Raw genomic sequence first — 13,366 nt, 5'->3', positions numbered from 1 at the left:
CTTAGAAGAAAGTGGAACTGAAGTAATAAGTCTTGAAAGTCATGAGGAGCAGATGGTTGTCTTTGGTGGAGTGGAAAAGAGCAAAGTTGTATAGTGCTCTACGTTGCAGTCCCAAGTTAATGGAAATATACTGGATTTTCTTCTATTCTTTCATGAATTTACAGCAACAGCTTGATTTTTAACCTCTGTGGAAACACAAATGAGGGCTGTGATGGATACAATAATGACTAAAGTGAAATTGTAACTCCAAGTTAAAATTTTAATCACAGCTACTGAATAGGAAATAAGGTAAATATGCAAAAAAAAAAGACTTTATAACTTTTAAATTCTAAGGTACTAGAAATATAAAATTTTGTTATTATTATTAATAATGTGTAAGGTTTCCATGGTATGAAATAAAATTTAGGGGATAAGAGATTTGGAGACAGAATCGGTACCTCATCAATATTTTGTACCTTATATTTTAGTTTACAAAGTATCTTCCTGAATTAGTCTTATTTTATTTTCACAACAACCCTTAAGGTTGTAGAACTTATTATTTCTATTTTACAAGTGAAGAAACTGAGGTTTGGAGATCTTCAGTGACTTAACCAAGGTGACACAGTAAGTGTCAGAGTCAGATTTTCCTGACAGATTGTCTAGTTCTTTTCAAATACTTCGTTATTACCTAGAAACAGTGTGTGGGAGAATTGTATAGCTAGAGAATCGGCATTCATCTTGGTTCTAACTTTATTCCAAATATTTTTCATCAGTTGGGTTTTATATGCACATTTTTTCCATTTTGGCAAGGGTAAAATATGCAAGACTAAAAGTGAGGCAGGTATACATGGACAGGAACAGATGATCTGGGTAACTGATAGGGATAGGAAGAATCGTAATGGGTCTATGGACTGAAAGCATTTTAATTAGTTTCTTGACTTTTGAGTTAAAAGATTTCAGTGGGAAGGTGCAAAATATGCTGTATTGAACTCATCTTGGAGGTAACCAAAGGTCTGTGGGACTAACAGCTTTTGATATTACTTAGTGCTTATTATTGTTATTATTATTATTTCTTTTTAATTATGCAAAGTGCTAATCAGTTTGATTATGCACAGTGCTAATCAGGTTAATTATGCAAAGTGCTAATCAGCTCTTCTTGAAGCACACGAGGAGAGCAGAGGTGCTGGCGCTGAATGGCGCAAGCTAGATGGGGTAGTCACGGCAGTCATTCCTTATTAAGATAGGGGTAGACAAGATAGCAAGGGGAATTTATCCACAAAAGTATAGAGAAAAGGAAAGATAACTTTGGGCACAGGAAAGATTGTGGTTTTGGCAGATTGGTGCTTACACATAGAAAGCTGATTTCCTCCCCCGTTGCATAGTTTGGTTAGATAGTCTGCTATATTTTGAAGGCACTCATTTGAAGCCAAAAAGACTGCAGAGGGAAAGAAACAGAGTATTGTATAGCTAGACAAGTTGTCAAAACAACTTATTGTAGTTGGCAAGCACCAATTCCTGGGAGGACAGTAGAGGAAGTAGAATCTAATAGACCTATACATGAAAGAGGACATCAATAAAGAGAATTGAAAAATTAAGGGAGTGCCATTCTGATAAAATAAACAGGGCCATCTCACCACTGTATTGTTATTGGGATGGCTGTCTGAGCAGCATATTTCCTGAGGTGAACTGAGGGTTTCTTGGTGCTTGCAGTGGTCTCTATTGAGAGTGGTGATGACGAATATGACAATAAGGGTTTTATGTAATAGCTCCTAGTTGGATCAGCTTTGTTGCTGCTGAAATCAAAGTGAATTTTAATATTAACTTGCAGGTCTGTGCTTATTAAGCTGGGTGACTTCCTGTGAAGATGAGTTTATAGCAATATGTTCATATGTTTTTGTAGAACAATGACCGTGGAGCTCCCTTAGGAAAGCCCTTTTTATTTAGTTCTCCTGTTCTGTTCTGTGGTTTGATAAGCTATCAGTGAAATACTGTGATACCTACTTGTTTGAATGTATTCAAAGAGCAGAAAGCATTTCAGAATTACTAAGTGAATAGTAATTTTTAAAAACTGGTTTTAGTCCATGTAACTTTTCATTTAGTCTGGAATTTGAGCAGGACCTTTTTAAGTCACTAATATAAGGAGAATCTGCTTCCCCTTTATAAGCTGACAAACCGAGTATTTATTTACCTTCCTTTTTTAGGCCTCTGTCTCAGCACAACTCATCTTCACAAATGCCAATGTTGAGCTTGATTTCTAGAAATGTGCAAATCATGGTAAGGATGCTGCAAAGTTGTTGGGGCATATTAATGAGGTGTTTGTCCAGGAAGCATTGGTACTTGGAATAAAGACAAGCTTTCAGTTTTTATTTTTTCTGTAAGACCAATTTCATTTTAAAATATGAAGAGAATGACATAAATCTTTGGTTTCCAAGGAGAGTCTGAAAAGGAATAGATTGTTAGAGGACAGCGCCCACAAATTGAGAAAGCCTGTTGGGGGCCCTTCGAGAATTTGGCTAGAAAATTCTGTTATAAGCCATCCTTCTGCTCAGCTTCATGGGAACAGGGTTTTATAAATGAAACATCACTTCTGTATTTCCCAACCCCCTGAGTCTAAGATAAGGATGAAATGTTCATATTACCACTTTATCAAAATCTATTGAGTTATTTCTTGACAAATTTAAAAAGATTTCTTAATGGTTCTATACAAGGACACCTTGTAAATTCCATGTATTGGTGGTATACTAAACTCTTGATTCCTGATAAAGGTATGTGAACCCAAAAACGTTGCTATGTAAGGCATTTAAAATGTCACTGTGTCAAGGAGAAAATGATGTGATCCAAATGGCACTTAAAATTAATTTAGTACCATCTAATATGGACAATCTCTTGATTAATTGTACACTTGCACCTTCATCATATACACTCTAATCCACAGACCTATTCCTCACTTCATTAATCAAATATTATTTGGGCACTTCCTCTTATAAAGTGTGTACTAGTAACTGTGTGTTAATAACAGTACCATTTATGTCCCAGATAATGGAAATACAATTAGCCAAAAAGTGACAAGATAGCTGACATGATAGAATTCACTTACACAAGATGAGATGGTATTTTTCTCACAGTCTTCAGCCTTAGGAGCAAAGAGTTTGCTCTTCATTTCTTCTCAGAACTTCTCTCCTTAGTAATCTATGTAATTCAACTAGTTTGTCTTAGTATCTTCAATATTTACAAAATAAGATGTTGGGCTACAAGATTTTCAAGGTATTTCCATCTCAATGTGCTATATGAAAGTGTATTAGCTGAGTATACTATAAATGTATTAGCTATTTAAATATATAAGTGTACATTATCATCATATTAAGAGCCTTACAATAATAGAAATTTTTGTTAGGCTTTGGTCTTTGAGGAAATGAAGTAATTTTTGGCTGATTCTGTGGACACAGTCTCCTTGGATGTAAACTAATATTGAATATATAAAGGGTGGACTTTGGAATCAGTTCTGAGTTTGAATCCTGGCTCTTCCAGTTATTAGCTGAGAAGTCGTAACTGCTTTGAGCCTCTGTTCCTTCACAGATCCCACCTCACAGGGTGACTGTATTAGTTCAAGTAAACAATATAAATCACTGAACTCAATGCCCAGGGGTACACTGGAGGATAGCTTTGCTCCATAGTCAGTCCCTTTCTCATTTATGGCCACTGTAGTCTTTCTGGCTCTTGCTACCAAGAATATCCCGAACTAATTCAACTTCCTTTCCCCAAGCTGCTTTTTCCTGCATTAAGCCCGTACTTCAATTAGCTCAATATTTTTCCCTCATTACATTTTTATAGTTGATTTCTCTTTGTTCTCCTTTTTATGTACTTTGACCACTTCCCTGCTTATACCATGTCAATTTGGGGGTAGTTATGTTCGCTGTATGTAACATAGCCTTGACTATGACAAAAATGTATACAATTATCTTGTTGCTTTGTTGTTAGTTGCTAAGCTGTGTTCTTTTCTAACCCCAGGGACTGTAGCCTGCCAGGCTCCTCTGTCCATGGGATTTCCCAGGCAAGAATACTGAGTGGGTTGTCATTTCCTTCTCCAAGGAATCTTCCTGACCTAGGGATCGAACTCATGCCTCCTGCATTGGCAGGCAAGATTCTTTACCACTGAGTCACTAGGGAATAATTCAAACCAATTATGTAGAAATATTTTGTCTGTGTCAGAATTTGACTGGAGTTGTTTACACTTTTGACCCCCTAACTATACTGGAAATTTCTTGAAGCCAAAAGCAAGTATATTCCCTGTGTTTAGAATGTGCTCTGCCAATAAGAATTCTACAACCTAGCAAGGGACAACAGTTCTAAAACAGTAGCATATATGATCTACTGGGGATCATATATATGATGAAAATGTTGTGGAAGTGGAGATGTTGAAAGCTTCATGGAACAAATATTGGAAGGGCTTCCTGGAACAAATGATGTTTGAATTTGACCTTTAAAAAAAGTACTTATTTCTTTCTTTGTGGAAAAAGAGAAGATAAAATGAATTCTAGGCAGAGATAAAATCTCATGGGTACAAAAAGTTGATTGGCAGCTAGAATGCAGGGGATCAGGTGACACAAGGGAAGACTAGAAAGGTAGATTAGAAGCATATCATGAAGGATCTGTGAGTTGATTAGAGTCTTGTATGAATAATCCTAGCTTTCAAAAATAAATGAATATTGGTGGTAAAGAGAACATTTCTTCACAAGAATATAGACATTAAATGTTTGTGTGAAAAAAGAAATGATAACGTTTAGCAACCAATATATACAGGAAAAAGGATAATCTCAAAAAGAAGGTCCAGATCTGAGTGGAAGCCCTACTCCACCCTTGCTATATTATGACCTTAAACAATGTACTTCATCTTTTCCTTACCATGTATTCATCAATATCACTTGGTAGCTCAGATGGTAAAGAATCTGCCTGCAATGTGGGAGACCTAGGTTCGATCCCTGGTTTGGGAAGATCCCCTGGAGAAAGGAATAACTACCCATTCCAGTATTCTTGCCTGGAGAATCCCTTGCACTAACACTTTCACTACTGGAAAAGTGACTATGGGTGGGGGAAGGGTGGAGAGTTCTTTATTAAAGTGCCAGAATTTCACTAAAGTAAGAGGGAAAAGTATAGATGGAAAGGAAAATAAACAGGGTGGGGGGTGGGAAATGCTTGTGGGGGATAGATGAGTTGGAGAGAGATCTGAGCTGGGAGGGAGAGGAAGAATAGAGATTCTGAACCCAGGTGCGATCCATTTCCAATGTAGTCAAGACAGAAAAGGGATTCTTTTCTTTCTCTTTTTGGTGTTTTTCTTGAGAAACAGAACAAAAGTTGAAATCATTGTTAGTATGCTTTTTATGTGTGGCTACTATTTCTTTGAGTCTAATCTAAGTATAACCTGGATCACAGCTTTGTTTCCACATTGCCACTTCCATTACAAACACAACACAGTGAGGAAGTAAGGCTCAGAATTGTGCCAGTGTTTCACAAATAGACTTCTTTGGTGATTTAAGCTCTCTTCATCAGTTGTTCTTGATGTTGAGTTTAAGCCCATTAAAGTATAGAAGTGAAGGGATGATGGCCAACCAGTACATGAGTCATACTAGATAGCAGTCCCTTGATATGACCTAATTTCTAGTACCTGCCACCTGCATGCTGAACTTAATTCATGTGTTTATACTTGTTAGGGGTCAGATTTGCAAAGCAATTTTATATTAGTCAAAACAAATTTGTGTTTAGTTTCAAAGGATGGAACTCTGCATTTTAGGCATTTTTGGAATAAATTTTGGAAGATTAGATAGACAATTTTTCAAAATGCCTATAAGAAATGTGTTAGCAATTAACCATTATCCAATAAAACACTATTAGTCATTATTATTTAGGAATTAAATGCTGTTCAACCAGGGTAATTGTTGAGTCACAACATTGTTCTCTGTAAGATTAACCACTGACATATGTGGATGTGCTTCGGTTAGTGTATCTAGGAACTTGGTGCCTCCCAGGGCTGGGATTTCAAGGGATAAATGAAGACTTCCTGATGTAAATAACACACTTTTTGTAAGGTAGATTTTATACATTATCCAATGTTTATTTTATAACCATTCTTTTGTTTTTACTTTTCACATTAAAAAAGAATACAGTTTCATAAATTTCCATTTGATTTTTGTGTTTTTAGAAAAGGAAGTCCCACTGGACTATGCAACATTAAGCATATGGCTACACAAAGATGAAAAAGACTGTGGCCATCAGAAGTAAATATTGGTAATAACACTCATGAAATTTCACACATGTAGATCATTGTGAGATAAGTAGAAATACTTACATAGAGCTTAGATAGAGAAGTAGACTTTTTAATACAAATATAAATGGAGGCATTTGTTATGAAAATGGTGGCCCTTGAAGTTGGCTTCCTGCTTTCACTTAAGAAGAACACCTTCAATCAGATGATTTTTTCCTCTGATAAGAATGAAAAATAATCAATCTAAACACATTTTATTATGAAAGATACTTGGAAGAATTCTATTGATATAAGCTAATGCAAGATGGGAATTTGCTTATTACAGTGTTTTGAATGTCCTCTTCCATTGGTCATGTGCAATTGGTATAAACAAAGATCCTGTGTATGGTAGAGGGCCTATATTTGCATCCTTTTGCATACTTAGACATTCTTTAGCAGGGCTTATTTCTGTTTACTGACAGTATTTCTCAGTCCTTTGTACAATTACAATATGTATAGCAGCAGCAGCATTTGAGTGTGCAATAAAGGTAGGTTCTTCTATCAATGCAGCCTGAAGAACATAAAGAATTCATTATACTGATTTTGATTCTGTGGGTGAAATAGGTTTGCTCCATGAACTTTCATTGCACAGGACAAAATGCTATGCTCATGAGACATGCAAGCAGCTGAAGAGTCAAGAAAAGCTGTGTTGGTTTTATTTAGGAAGTGCCTGGCTTCTCATCTGCTTGGGAAAGGAGCAGGCCATATCACCAGTTGCCAAGTGCTCTAATGCTGAGAAGAGTGTCAGCTGTGGTTACCCTGGGGATTTTTGGCAGCAATAAGCACTTTTCCTTGAGAAAAATCAGCATAGATGCCACACATTGGAATTGGAAGAATTGCTTTTATTTTCTATTTTCTTTAAAAATCAAATTTGCTTTTCCTTCCTTCCCAGCTGTTGCAGCTTCCTTGATTTTTAGCTCAGATGATGGGAGTAACACATGTTCACTGAAACCCAGAGGAAAGCTCCCTTCTTTTCTTCTGATATGAACTCATTGAAGTCAAGATACTGGCTAACCCGAACTAAATAATATATTCAGAAAGAGATTTGTCCAGGAGGGGTGTTCATGGGTGAAGACCACAGTGGTGGGGGTAATCGAAGCAGTTTTTCAAGGATATCAGTGTCAATCACATGTATTAGGAAACTTGAATATGCCATCTCCAGGATGTTTTTAGCTGAAAAATCTTGGAGACCTAACCTGTTCCATGGAGAAGTCTTTTTTTATTTTCTATATTCATCATAGTTTATAGCTGGGAACAAAATGCATATATAGAAATTGAATTGGCTGAATTAGTATGCAGTAAGTCGGGCATTAAATATACCTGACTTTTTCTGTTAATTCTCTCCCTTCCCTATTATCTCTTACCTCTCAAATGGGAAGGTCACATCTGTTTTCTCACCAAGTTTTACCTTCATGTTAAAGAACCAAAGTTCCTTTAAGGTCAATATAGGGGAGGATTAGAGTAGCTTTTATTCTTGATGTTCAGTTTTTCTACCATCTTTTATTTTACATAAAGAAACTAATCATCTGACTTAGCCGGAGATTTTTTTTTTTAATTTCCCCCTCCTTTCTTAAGAACCTATTGCCTACAAATTACTTATTCTCCTCCTCTAGATTTATCTACTTTCATTATTGAAGGAGACTTTGCCATCCTGTAATTTCTTTTCTGTTGGCTTTTCTTAGGATAGCAATTTAAAAAGCAATTATTGACCATTTCTTTATGACTACTTCAGGTACTTTACAGGTATTTGTTAGAGTTCTCCAGAAGAAAAAACCCAACAGGATGTATAGATAGACAGATAGATCTCTGCTGCTACTGCTGCTAAGTTGCTTCAGTCGTGTCTGACTCTGTGCGACCCCATAGATAGCAGCCCACCAGGCTCCCCTGTCCCTAGGATTTTCCAGGCAAGAACACTGGAGTGGGTTGCCATTTCCTTCTCCAATGCATGGAAGTGAAGAGTGAAAGTGAAGTCGCTCAGTCGTGTCCAACTTGTAGTGACCCCTTGGACTGCAGCTTACCAGGCTCCTCCATCCATGGGATTTTCCAGGCAAGAGTACTGGAGTAGGGTGCCATTGCCTTCTCCAAGATAGATCTCTATATGCATCCAACTAACTGTATCTTTACACACACACACACATTTATTACAGGGATTAGTTCATACAGTTATTACAGCTGACAAGTCCCAAGATCTGAAATTGTCAAGCTGGAGACCTAAGAGAACTGATGATGTGGTTGGAGTATAGTTTCAAGGTTGAGAACTAGGAGAGCTGATGGTATAGTTCTAATCAAAAGACTGGTAGGTTGAGCTCAGGAAGAGCCAATGTCTCAGTTCAAGTCCAAAGGCAGGAAGAAAACTAATATGCCAGCTCAAATATAGGCAGGCAGGAGGAATTCCCTGTTACTATAGGCTTTCAGCTGATTGGATGGGGCCACTCCTAATAGGGAGATTAATCTGTTTTTACAGGAAGATTAATTTGTTTTACTCAGTCTATAGATTCTAATGTTAATATCATCAAAAAATACCCTCACAGATATACCTAGCATGTCAGTATTCTTGCCTTGAAAACCCCATGAACAGTATGAAAAGAAAAAAAAAATATGACACTGAAAGATGAACCTGCCAGGCCGGTAGGTGCCCAATATGCTATTGGAGAAGAGTGGAGAAATAACTCCAGAAAGAATGAGGAGACAGAACCAAAGCAAAAACAACATCCAGTTGTGGATATGACTGCTGATGGAAGTAAGTCCAATGTTGTTAAGAACAATAGTGCATAGGAACCTGGAATGTTAGGTTCATGAATCAAAGTAAATTAGAAGTGGTCAGACAGGAGATGGCAAGAGTGAACATCGACATTTTAGGAATCAGTGAACTAAAATGGACAGGAATGGGTGAATTTAACTCAGATGACCATTATATCTACTACTGTGGGCAAGAATACCTTAGAAGAAATTGAGTAGCCCTCATAGTCAACAAAAGAGTCTGTAATGCAGTATTTGGGTATAATCTCAAAAATGACAGAATGATCTGTTTGTTTCCAAGGCAAAATATTCAGTATCACAATAATCTAAGTCTATGCCCCAACCAGTAATGCTAAAGAAGCTGAGGTTGAATGGCTCTATGAAGACCTACAAGACCTTCTAGAACTAACACACCCCAAGGATGTGCTTTTCATTATTGGGGATTGAAATGCAAAAGTAGAAAGTCAGGAGATATCTGGAGTAACAGGCAAAATTGGCGTTGGAGTACAAAATGAAGCAGGACAAAGACTAACAGAGTTTTGCCAAGAGAACGCACTGATCATAGCAAACACCCTCTTCCAACAACACAAGAGAAGACTCTACACATGGACATCACCACATGGTCAATACGGTGATTATATTCTTTGCAGCCAAAGATGGAGAAGCTCTATACAGACAGCAAAAACAAGACCAGGAGCTGACTGTGGCTCAGATCATGAACTCCTTATTGCCAAATTCAGATTGAAATTGAAGAAAGTAGGGAAAACCACTAGATCATTCAGGTATGACCTAAATCAAAGCCCTTATGATTATATAGTGGAAGTGACAAATAGATTCAAGGGATTAGATCCAGTAGAGTACCTGAAGAACTATGGACGGAGGTTCATGACATCATCCAGGAGGCAATAATCAAGACCATCCCCAAGAAAAAGAAATGTAAAAGGCAAAATGGTTGTCTGAGGTGGCCTTACAAATAGCTGAGAAAAGAAGAGAAGCTAAAGGCAGGGGAGAAAAGGAACAAGATACCCATTTGATTCAGAGTTCCAAAGAATAGCAGGGAGAGATAAGAAAGCCTTCCTCAGTGATCAGTGCAAAGAAATAGAGGAAAACAATAGAATGGGAAAGACTAGAGATCTCTTCAAGAAAATTAGAGATACAAAGGGAACATTTCATGCAAATATGGGCACAATAAAGGACAGAAATGGTATGGACCTAACAAAAGCAGAAGATATTAAGAAGAGGTAGCAAGAATACATAGAAGAACTATAAAAAAAAAAATCCTCATGACTGAGATAACCACGATGATATGACCACTCACCTAAAGTCATACATCCTAGAATGTGAAGTCAAGTGGGCCTTAGAAAGCATCACTATGAACAAAGCTAGTGGAGGTGATGGAATTCCAGTTGAGCTATTTCAAATCCTAAAAGATTACTCTGTAAAATATGCAGTCAATATGCCAGCTAATTTGGAAAACTCAGCAGTGGCCACAGGACTGGAAAAGGTCAGTTTTCATTCCAATCGCAAAGAAGGGCAGTGCCAAAGAATGTTCAAACTACTGCACAATTGTGCTCATCTCACACGCCTGCAAAGTAATTCTCAAAATTCTTCAAGTGAGGTTTCAACAGTACCTGAACCGTGAACTTCCAGATGTTCAAGCTGGAAGGCTGAGGAACCAGAAATCAAATTGCCAACATCCATTGGATCATAGAAAAAGCAAGAGAGTTTCAGAAAAACATCTACTTCTGCTTCATTGACTATGCCAAAGCCTTTGACTGTGTGGATCACAACAAACTGTGGAAAATTCTTACTTAAAGAGATGGAAATACCAGACCACCTTGCCGCCTTCTTGAGAAATCTGTATGCAGGTCAAGAAGCAACAGTTAGAACCGGGCATTGAACAACAGATGTCTTCCAGATTGAGAAAGGAGTATGTCAAGGATGTATATTGTTACTCTGCTTATTTAACTTATATGCAGAGTTCAGTTCAGTTCAGTTGCTCAGTCGTGTCTGACTCTTTGCGACCCCATGAATTGCAGCACACCAGGCCTCCCTGTCCATCACTAACTCCCAGAGTTCACTCAAACTCACATCCATTGAGTCAGTGATGCCATCCAGCCATTTCATCCTCTGTCGTCCCCTTCTCCTCCTGCCCCCAGTCCCTCCCAGTATCACAGTCTTTTCCAATGAGTCAGCTCTTCGCATGAGGTGGCCAAAGTACTGGAGATTCAGCTTTAGCATCATTCCTTCCAAAGAACACCCAGGACTGATCTCCTTTAGAATAGATTGGTTGGATCTCCTTGCTCCAAGGGACTCTCAAGAGTCTTCTCCAACACCACAGTTCAAAAGCATCAATTCTTTGGCAGAGTACATCATGTGAAATGCCAGGCTGGGTGAAGCACAAGCTGGAATCAAGATTGAGGGAGAAATATCAATAACCTCAGATATGCAGATGATACCACCCTTATGGCAGAACATGAAGAGAAACTAAAGAGCCTCTTGATGAAAGTGAAAGAGGAGAGTGAAAAAGCTGTCTTAAAACTCAACATTCAAAAAACTAATATCATGGCATTCAGTCCCATGATTTCATGGCAAATAGATGGGGAAACAATGAAAACAGTGACAGAGTTTATTTTCTTGGGCTCCAAAATCACTGCAGTTGGTGACTGCAGCCATGAAATTAAAAAACGCTTGCTCCTTGAAAGAAAAGTTATGACCAACCTAGATGGCATATTAAAAAGCAGAGACATTACTTTGCCAACAAAGTCTGTATTTTCAAACCTATGGTTTTTCCAGTACTCATGTATGGATGTGAGAGTTGGACTATAAAGAAAGCTGATGGCAGGAGAATTGATGCTTTTTAACTGTGGTGTTGGAAAAGACTCTTTAGAGTCCCTTGGACTGCAAGAAGATTAAACCAGTCAGTGCTCAAGGAAATCAGTCCTGAATATTCATTGGAAAGGCTCATGCTGAAGCTGAAACTCCAATACTTTGGCCACCTGATGGGAAGGACTGACTCATTGGAAAAGAACCTGATGCTGGGAAAGATTGAAGGCAGGAGGAGAAGGGGACAACAGAGAATGAGATGGTTGGATGGCATCACCGGCTAGATGGACATGAGTTTGAGCGACTTCCGGGAGTTGGTGATGGACTTATAAGGCTGGCGTGCTGCATTCCACCGGGTTACAAATAGTTGGACGTGACTGAATGACTGAACTGAACTGACATACCTAGAAAATATTTGACAAATATCTGCACTGGTGTCCCAGTAAAGCTGACATACAAGTAACCATCACACATTCTTTACTTCATTTGTGTGTGTGGTGTGTATGTGTGTGTGTGTGTATGTGTTAGTTGCTCATTTGTGTCTGCTTCTTTGCAACCACATGGACTGTAGTCCCTCAGGCTCCTCTGTCCATGGAACTCTCCAGGCAAGAATACTGGAGTGGGTATCCATTCCCTTCTTAAGGGGATCTTCTCAACTCTGGGATCAATCTCTGGCCTTCCACAATGCAGGCAAATTCTTTGCTATCTGATCCACCAGGAAGCCCCATTTAGTCCTGACCAAAATACAGTCCAAAGCTTGATGAGGTAAACGCTGTTTATTATTTTCATCAGATTTAATGGTTAAACATCTTGGTTTCTGGAATGAGGTTAAAGTGGAAGTGAAAGGGAAGTCGCTCAGTCGTATCCGACTCTTTGCGACCTCATGGACTGCAGCCTACCAGGCTCCTCAGTCCATGGAATTTTCCAGGCAAGAGTACTGGAGTGGGTTGCCATTTCCTTCTCCACGGGATCTTCCCGACCCAGGGATCGAACCGGGTCAGCTGCATTTCAGGCAGACGCTTAACCAGCTGAGCCACCAGGTAAGCTTGAGTGAGGTTATCCTTGTCAAATTCTGATTCCACCACTTACAGTAGAACAGTAGGCAAGTTACTTAACCTCAATTTCCTCATCTCTAGTTTGGGGATGATAATACTTCATACCTTGTTGAGATATTGTTAGGATTAAATGAGATAATAGATGTAAAACACTTTGCTTTGATGACTAGGACATAGCTTTACTACTTAGTGAAAGCTAGCTACATTTGATACACACAAAGAAATAAAGGCTTGTAGAGGTTAAGATCCATGACCAAGCTCAAACAGCCAGTAAGTGGTTAAATTAGGATTTGAGCTTATACTGTCTGACTCCAAAATCATGCATTTAACCATTCCTCTCTACTAATCTCTACTTCACAGAGAATTGGTATAATATAATGGCTAAGGCCATGGTATCAGACACCAATGGATTCAAATCCTGGCCCTTTGAGTTACCAAAAAACTTTAGGCAAGTTACTTAACTTCTCTG

General features: G+C 38.4%; 1 protein-coding gene across 22 annotated transcripts in view; it reads left to right on the top strand.

Annotated features, from left to right (window-relative positions):
• ZBTB20 (zinc finger and BTB domain containing 20) overlaps positions 1–13,366 on the top strand; it is an 865,788-nt gene that overhangs the window by 253,076 nt on the left and 599,346 nt on the right. The window contains exon 4 of one of the 22 annotated variants that reach the window (XM_061427499.1): positions 2,181–2,253. The exons of the other annotated variants lie outside the window; for them this stretch is intronic. The gene's annotated coding sequence lies outside the window, so the exon portion shown is untranslated. The remainder of the gene's footprint in view (positions 1–2,180; positions 2,254–13,366) is intronic. 22 annotated transcript variants of the gene reach the window in all.

The sequence above is a fragment of the Bos javanicus genome, chromosome 1, assembly GCF_032452875.1.
Source record: "Bos javanicus breed banteng chromosome 1, ARS-OSU_banteng_1.0, whole genome shotgun sequence".
In the NCBI taxonomy this organism is placed as follows: Eukaryota; Metazoa; Chordata; class Mammalia; order Artiodactyla; family Bovidae; genus Bos; species Bos javanicus.
Note: the sequence above shows the minus strand (reverse complement) of the source record. Positions and strands in the feature narration are given on the sequence as shown.